Source organism: Phoenix dactylifera, chromosome 12, assembly GCF_009389715.1.
Source record: "Phoenix dactylifera cultivar Barhee BC4 chromosome 12, palm_55x_up_171113_PBpolish2nd_filt_p, whole genome shotgun sequence".
NCBI lineage: Eukaryota > Viridiplantae > Streptophyta > Magnoliopsida > Arecales > Arecaceae > Phoenix > Phoenix dactylifera.
The window spans coordinates 13,330,990-13,339,349 of record NC_052403.1 but is presented as its reverse complement, the minus strand read 5'-3'; the positions used below and the strand labels follow the sequence as shown (position 1 = coordinate 13,339,349).

General features: G+C 40.7%; 1 long non-coding RNA gene across 1 annotated transcript; it reads left to right on the top strand.

Moving 5' to 3' along the window:
• Positions 1–3,466: 3,466 nt before the first annotated feature.
• Positions 3,467–6,213, top strand: LOC120112806. The gene is made up of 2 exons (XR_005514442.1): positions 3,467–3,709; positions 5,842–6,213. It is a non-coding gene; the product is annotated as an uncharacterized LOC120112806 (long non-coding RNA).
• Positions 6,214–8,360: the final 2,147 nt, after the last annotated feature.

Sequence of the window (8,360 nt, the reverse complement as noted above, 5' to 3'; positions counted from 1 at the left end):
GCAAATAATAAGCAGTCATCAGTAAAAAGTAGATGAGAGAACGAAGGACCCCCCACCACAAGGCTATAAGCCTCCAACTCCTGAGTGGCCATCGCCTGTCTGAGGGCCCTGGATAGTGCGTCCGCACACATAATGAATAGCAGTGGAGAAAGGGGACATCCCTGGCGTAGCCCTCCAGTAGACTTAAAAAATTGGGATGGTGAGTCATTCACCAAGATGGCGAAGGAAGGAGCCCTCACACAGCCCATAATCCAGCCGATCCATGTCTCATGAAAGCCAAACCCCTGTATAGACCGTATCAAAAAATCCCAACTCACCCTGTCGTACGCCCTCTCCATGTCGAGCTTGATCCCTATCAAGCTCCTCCTCATCGGTGCCCTGTGCAAGTCAAATATAAACTCCTGCACAAAAGAAATACTCCACCCTCCCACAAAAGAACCCTGCACCGGACTGATCAACTTCGGCAAAATATCTCTCAACCTGATGGCAAGAATCTTCGTCGTAGCCTTGTACAAGGTCGTACAAAGACTAATCGGGCGAAAGTGTCCCGGCTTCATGGCGTCCTGCCGTTTCGGTATTAGTGTAATATAGGTCTGCTGCCAATCCGTCGTCATCGTGGATGTACTGAAAAACTGTTGTATGGCGGCTGTCACATCCTGTCCAACTATTGTCCAATACCTTCGGAAGAATAGAGGTGGAAAACCATCTGACCCTGGGGCCTTGTCCTCCTCAAGGGATCAGACCACCTCCCTAACCTTCCTTGCCGAAACCGGCCTAATCAGTGCTGCAATCTCCTCCGCCGACACCCCAACCTCAGGTGCTGGTATGTCATTTGAACTACCACCCCCTAACTGCTCAGTCCACCGAGTCCTGAAAAAACTCTCCACAATCTGTCGTATCTGATCAGGATCCTCCAACAACTGCCCATCCTCATCCCTAATAGCTCTGATCCTGTTCTGGTGCCTCCTGATGACTGTCGCCTGATGAAAAAACCTAGTATTCTGATCCTCCTCTAGCAACCACTAAATCCTCGACTTCTGTCTCCAGAATATCTCCTGCTGTCTGAGTAGAGAATCATGCAGTGCCAAGTGTGATCTGAGCTCGTCCACCTCCTCCTCTAATAAACCTCTACTCTGAGCCTCCTGAGCCTGTAGACTAGTGATAGCCCCCTCTAGGTCCTCCACCCTCCTGAAGATGTCCCCCACCTCCTCATGGTTCCACCTCCGTAGCCGTCTTCTCGTCAACTCTAGTCGGTGAGACACATGATACATAACATCTCCTCTAACCGGTGTCCTCCATGCCTCCCAAACCATCCCCCAAGACCGAGGGTAATTGAGCCAAAACTTCTCAAACCTAAATGGGGAATGGGTGGGAACAAGCACCTCGGTGCTCACCAATAGTGGACTGTGGTCCGATGCAATCCTGGGCATATGTCTAATCTGGTAGTCAGAAAACACTGAATCCACCCGGCAGCAACTGCACTGCTACTTCGATAGTTCTATCTTCCAAGGTTACGGCTTTGTCATCTCCTGATGTTACCCCAGCAAGGTATGTACGCATTTACAAAAAGACTATCATCATTTTTTCCTCTTTTTGGCAAAAAAAAAGGAGGCGAGGGGGAGAGTACGATCCTCCGCATACCGAAGATAGGAATCCGGAGTTGTCCCAGCTGGGGCAGAAATGGTGTGAGGGATAGTACATGTGGACAGGTGGAGAGCCATAGGTGTGAGGTGGGCCTCCCGGGGAATAACTGGTGGGCCCCCACGGATGACACCTAGATGGCATCCACCCTGGGAATGTCCGGAGCGTGCGTCGTTATCTGTGATCGGCTAATTATGGATAGTTAACGATAATTAGGATTTGGATCTGTTCAAGTTATTTTGGCAGCCTGTTAGGTTTTTTTTTTTAAGTCACACTAGGCAATTCTCCCTCTCCAATCCACAGGGTGTCTTCTGAGTGACTGGCCATATATGCTGCCATCCAGTCCGCTGTTTTGTTGGCCTTTCGGTATACATGTTTAGTTTTAAAAGCCACTCCATCATTCACAATCGCCCAAATGTCTCGAAACTGTTTGTTAGTTTTGGATAGAGGAATTTATATAAAATCCTTCTATGCCCGGAGCACTCGCTATACCAAATAGGATCGGGTTGTATCTTATCTTTTGCGTGAAAGTATAATTAACCTTCCTTGGGATAAAGGTTTCGGTGGGAAACTTTTTGTTGTTATCTTCGAAAGAGGAAGGTTGATGAAGGCGAGAGAAGGATTTAATGGGCCCTTCGAATGGTGGTATGCAGTCGTGGAGTTCTTTTTTAGATATTCATCGGGGAGCCATGCACCGCGGTTGATATCATTTTAGTTTGTTACCAACAGGCCCCACTTCGCCCCCTTTTTTGATTTGATTCTCTTAAAATGACTTAAAATAGGGGGAAGTGTCTTGCTTCCTCCGTTTTGCATTCGAGAAAAAGAAAATCTCTTAAAATGTTTTGCTTTATGGGATGTGTCTTTTTTTTAAAACATTTTTAGTAGTGATAGTTGATAGTTATATAGTACGAACGATAGCTTTTTTGTAATGCATAGGAGAACTTAAATGGATCATGGAGATTTATATCAAATTATGGTGGCACCTTCATGCACGAGTATGAAGAACAACTGTTATTTGCCAAGTCCAGCAAACTTTTTCCTTCCAAAATGAAAAAGTTCTAGCCATCCAAGGAGCCCCTCTCTCTCTCTCACACACACAATAATGTTCTACTATGGATACATCTAAGAAGGTCAGAAAACAACAAATCACGGAGTGTTCTAGACAACTCCTTCACCCTAACGTACATGACACTTTCAATATAATTAGCCATATATAAAGCCATCCAATCCATGGCCCCGTTAGCCTTCTGAGCACTCCCATGCTACCTATACCGCTCTATATCCAGCCAATCATCGTAGCCAATCACAATCTTCACATTGTTAATAACCTTATGAGTTTAGCATCATGTCATTTAAGTGCCTATGCCAGCTCTAGCATGATGTAATGACCTGCGGTCCATGCATGGCTCAAGTTCTTGACATGAGTGAGCAACTTGAAATCAAATGAGCTGCCTAGAGTTTGGCTCAAATACAAAACAAGCTGAGCTAAAACTAGGCTTAATTCAGGCGTGCTCTACTTCGGTGCCGATACCTCCATCTGTGCCAAAATGGCCAATTGTCCACTTGATTTTTGTCAATGTCGAGTACTTGAAGTATCCTCTCTCCCTCTCTCTCTCTCTCTCTCTCTCCATCCTTGTTGAAAGTGCTCTCAACCTCTCTTGGGCCGGGCACCACGCCATGGATTGTGGGCTCGATCCATGCTCATGCCTGCGTTTAACAGTATATCTGGGCCCAAACAAGAGCCAGCCCTCGGATCTTCTTAATGAATTCGGACCGGGCTTAAACTTGCCCAAAATATTGCCGCTCTTATACGTTCGCATGCGTTTCCAAGATTGATAGCTGCCACGAAACCCTTCGGCGGAGCGGAGCGGCGTTTTTAAGCCTCGTCTCGCGCTCTGCTCCCAATCCTCTTCCGCCGCCTCCTCCTCCTCCTCCCAAGTTTTAAGGCGTCGTCTCTCCCTCGGTTTTCTAGGGTTTAAGGCGTCGCTCTCGGGATCGAGACGGAAGTGGAGGAGATGGATGCATCTCCTTAATTAAGGAAATGGTTTACAAGGCTTAGCCTTTTAAGGTGATTTGAGTTGAGAGGGTGTCTAGAATCTTGTTTTCTTCATTTAAAAAGTAGTGCACTAGGTCGAGCAATTATTGTTAGAGAGAAAAATTACCAAATTCTTGTTTTAAGAAGTCATTCACGACATTAAAGAATCTGAAGATTGGAAAGAAAGTAAGCTTCAACAAGCATAATGCAGTGGCCGTTGTTTTTGTTAATATTGTTTCTGAGAGAAAAAGTATCATTTGGAAGCTGCTACCTGCCCTTTTTGATTTGATTGAAGTGGCGAAAATTCTGGTTATATTCAACAAAGGGCAGAAAACGTAGAGCTTTTCTGTTTCATCTTTCCCTATTGTATCATTTTATCATCATTATTCTAGTAAATTCCTGATTACAGTAAATGATGCTCACCCCTCCTATTCCTTTCCGAAAAATCTCAGTGCTGTGCTCATTATTTGGAGATTGATTGAGGAGTTTATGCCAGGTCTAGGATTTATGAATGTCGCACCCTTTCTATAAGAGAATTCAGTAGGGAATCAAGCCAATTGTACATGTTCTCTTTAGCTTGCTCTTCTTGCCTTTGGGTTTTATACAATAAAATGATGACGGAAGGTGATCATACTGGTAGATAAGAAAGTCCTTGCAGAGGAAGCGACTTTTGGAATGCTTTTGTTGGACATGAAATCCAGGGGACTGATATATAATTGAATTGATGTTTTGTGTACTAATATTTGCTACCTGCTCATGATTTGGAAAGTTTCTTCAAGATCATTTAGTCCATAATGTAGCTAACTTCTTGTTTGGACTGGATTTTACGTTTCATCCATGTTCATGTGCACTATCATGTTATTGAAGATCTAATTTTCAAGTCTTGTCAGAGCAATTTTTGTAGGGTCATGTATTTTAATGACATATTTTCGATAATAAACAAGAATATCTCATCTATCAAAGGCTGGATTTACATCTGTTCTCTTTATATAATGCTATGGGTGTATGGCTTACGGCTTAATGAAACAATTCTGATTTTAAACACAAGTTCCATTGTTGCTATCTGGAGAAGATAATGTAGGCTACTTTTCGCTATCATTAGAACACATAGACTAATTTTACTTTGTAGTTTTTGTTTTCATTTATAATACCATCTTGCTTTTCTTGTTTTTTATCCCTGAATCTACTATTTGGGCTTTATGTCTTAATGTTGAATGTGAAAGATGATTTTATTCTTTAAGTGGTTCTGTTAGTTACATTTTTTCATTTTAATTTCAATCTATTTCATTGTTATTTCTACATTTTTAAAAAGGTTTAAAGTATCCATGGATTTCTTTTTATCAGATTATCAATATTTCTGTATTTCTTTATGGCAAATGGAAAGGTAAAAAGTGTTGTCTTAATCTTAAAAATTTTTTAAAGCATGGAGAATATTCTGATATTGATGGTCTTGATCTATTTTCAAAGTTAAAAGTTTTAAAAAAAAATTTACAAACAGAAATTAGGACCCCTATTGATACTTTAAGTTTTATAAAAAAAATAGATTTTTTTCCAAATGCATGCATTGCTTATAGGATATTGTTAACAATACCTGTAAGTGATGTAACAGTTGCTTCTGCTGAAAGAAGTTTTTTAAAATTAAAGTTGATAAAATCTTATTTGTGGTCAACTACGTCACAAGAAAGATTAAATGGATTATTTATATTATCGATTGAAAATAGTATTTTAATAAATATTGAGTGTAAAACTAGTAATTTTGCATCTCAAAAAGCTAGACGAATTATTTTTAAGTAAAATTTTAAAATATTTTACACTTACTAAAATATTTTATAAAAAAAAAGGCCTATCTTAGTGAGTTCGCCTTGGACCCCCAAATGCATTGTGCCACCCCTGGCTTTAGGAAGCATTTTGCTATCCTATTTATCAGCAGAATTTTTTCTTTGCAGATCATAAATCCTTGTAAAGGACAAATGCATTGGAAAAAGTATGAATTGCTTTTGCAAGCTTGGAAACATTTTATTATTACTTTATTATCATAAACTTGCTAGACAATATCTGATTGATTTCAACTGATTAGGAGATACAAAGCATATGCTTTCACTTTTGAAAAAGTCAAATTACATTTTCATGAGATGCATTAAATCAAGTTTTGTATGCTGTTTTAGGTTCTGCCAGCAAGCTGGTGATGGCTGGCTGTTACAGCAATCAGTGTGAGCACTGACATCATATGAACAATTGGGACTTTGCTATGTGGAGGCTTGGAGGCCCTGTACATCGTATTCCTTCTACCATGCACTTTATTTCCCCTAACATTTTTACTTTTCATGTAACAGTTATGTTGGGTGGTCCTATTAGGACAATGATTATTAATTATAATTGTTTTAGATGTTTGCAGTGATGGTAAAGTATTTCCTTTCAGCCATTTGAATCTGTATCAACTAGATGCAGGAAAGTGGCCTTCAAACAACATAGTAGACATTACATGCGACTGTCCTGTAACTAATTTCCTGCTGATTAATATTTTTCAAAATCTATTCTTTTTGAGGCTCCAAGGCCTACTGTTAGTGACTAATCTCATATGCCTACTGATTATTAAGGCGTTTGCATGTCTAAGCAAAATCAGTAAATACTATGTATAATTTTATGCACCGCTTTGTAAGTGTAGTTATGCTCTTTTTTATGTATGAACTGTACAACAAACACATGTCCCAAGTCCCAACTTTTTTCTCGTTTTAGATTCACAAAAATGCTTTCTGTTGGTTTATGGTACCCCTCTGGACCACAAAGCAGTGTATTATCAAAAACAGGTGAATCATAGAATTCCTTTTTTTTTTCTTATTTTGAGGGAAAACTTATTGAACCCTAACTTAAGAAATAGTTTTGCCAAGTAAGAAGATTAAAGTTCATATTGTAGTGTGAAACTTTAAGGATTAAGATTTATATTTCAGACTTATTGCCACATTTAGCCATTGGTTTTGAAGTTATTGCTGGATGTGCTTCTAATTTGAATGAAGTTGCACAGAAACATAAAAGGACGGCCAACTTTGTGCTGTAAGATGGAGGACGACTTGTTGAAACAAAATTCACTCTGACACAATCACTGCTTAAGATTTTATCAGCAGAATTCTGCTTGATTGATTAAGTTGCCAGAACAATGTTAAAGCACTAAATGTGAATTATATGGAAGGTTCAAGACAAATACATATATGTGCTAAATGTTTGCACCAAGGTTCGCCGTACTGGTAGGCATACCGGTCACCTACTGGATCGGTACTGTTCCGATTTGTATCGGTTTAAACCGGTACCGAATCGGAGCACTCTTCTCCGCTGGAGCCGAGGAAGAAGAAGAGAACGAGAGAGCGAGCGGGGGAGGGAGGGAGGGAGGAGAGGAGAGGCCTCTTGCGGAGGGTTGCGGGGGGGCGGCAAATTGGTTGCCAATTTCACTTAAAAAATATAGGATTTTTAAGTGAAGTCGGCAAATTGGTTGCCAATTTCACTTAAAAATTCTCAAATTTTTCACTTAAAAATCTCTAATTTTTTTTTCCGCGGCCGCATTCTTTGTTTCGAAAGAAACAGGGGACGCAGCCGCGGCCTTGGCCTCCGCGAGCTCCCCCGCCCCTCCCCGCGGGCTCCGCCGCCCCCCTCAGCCTCCGCCGGCCCCTCGCGGCCCTCCACGGGTGGCGGAGACCTCTCCTCCCTCCCTCTCTTCTCTGCTCTCTCTCTCCTTCTCTTCATCTTCCCTGGTTTTAGCTAGGTTTGGCCCGTACCGGTTTCTACGGCTCCGACATACTGGTTATACGCCGGACCAGTCCGATACGACCCGAACGGCCGGTACGGACCGGTTCGTTGGACCATGGTTTGCACTGTCAAGGAACTTAAAGTACTACTCAAATGCTTAACTTTCCTGAAAAGATGGATGTAAAGGGATGAACTGCAAGGAAAGGCAGATGCAAAATGACAAAGAAGATGAACATTACAACATTCCAAAGGTGCAATCCATGTTGACATCAAAATTGATTATTTTAATTAAATATGATTAATTCAATAGTGCGAAATAAATCAATAAAGAAGGTTGATCTAGGGATTACCCTGATTACCTTGTCAAGGCTTTCCAAGAGACACCTCTAGGCTTGATGTGAGGTGAAGAGCGATAATAAAAAGGGTTGTGTGATGGACATATTTGTGCCTTGCACCTAGCACGTAATGTATTGGTTTCTATGATACGAGGTTTTAATTAGTAAAGCATCTGATAGAAAGGAAAGCATGGATTATTTTTCTACAATTTGGTATTGGTCTCTCAACCTACTTGCCTCACTTTAATACTAGCCTGAATGTCTTATTCTCTGACTTTTAAAACAATGAGTTTTGTTATTCCTTTTTTCAAGTGAAAATTGGGTTCTGTTATTCAGTTGCAGGCTTTAAAATGCAACTAGAAGAGAGTTTGAAGATACTTGTAAGCATGTTATATATATGATGATGGTTGTCCATCAGTCTTAAGTAATACGAGGGTTCAGATTTCTTTAAATATTATGGAAGCCTTATTATTATTATTTTTGAATATTAAGCACAAATTGGCTTTGTTTTGGATACACTCAAGATATGACACAGCATCAAGTTGAAAGGCCTATCATTACAAAAATAAAGCTTTGGAACTTTAATCTCCGGCGCCTGAACAAAGTGGGTT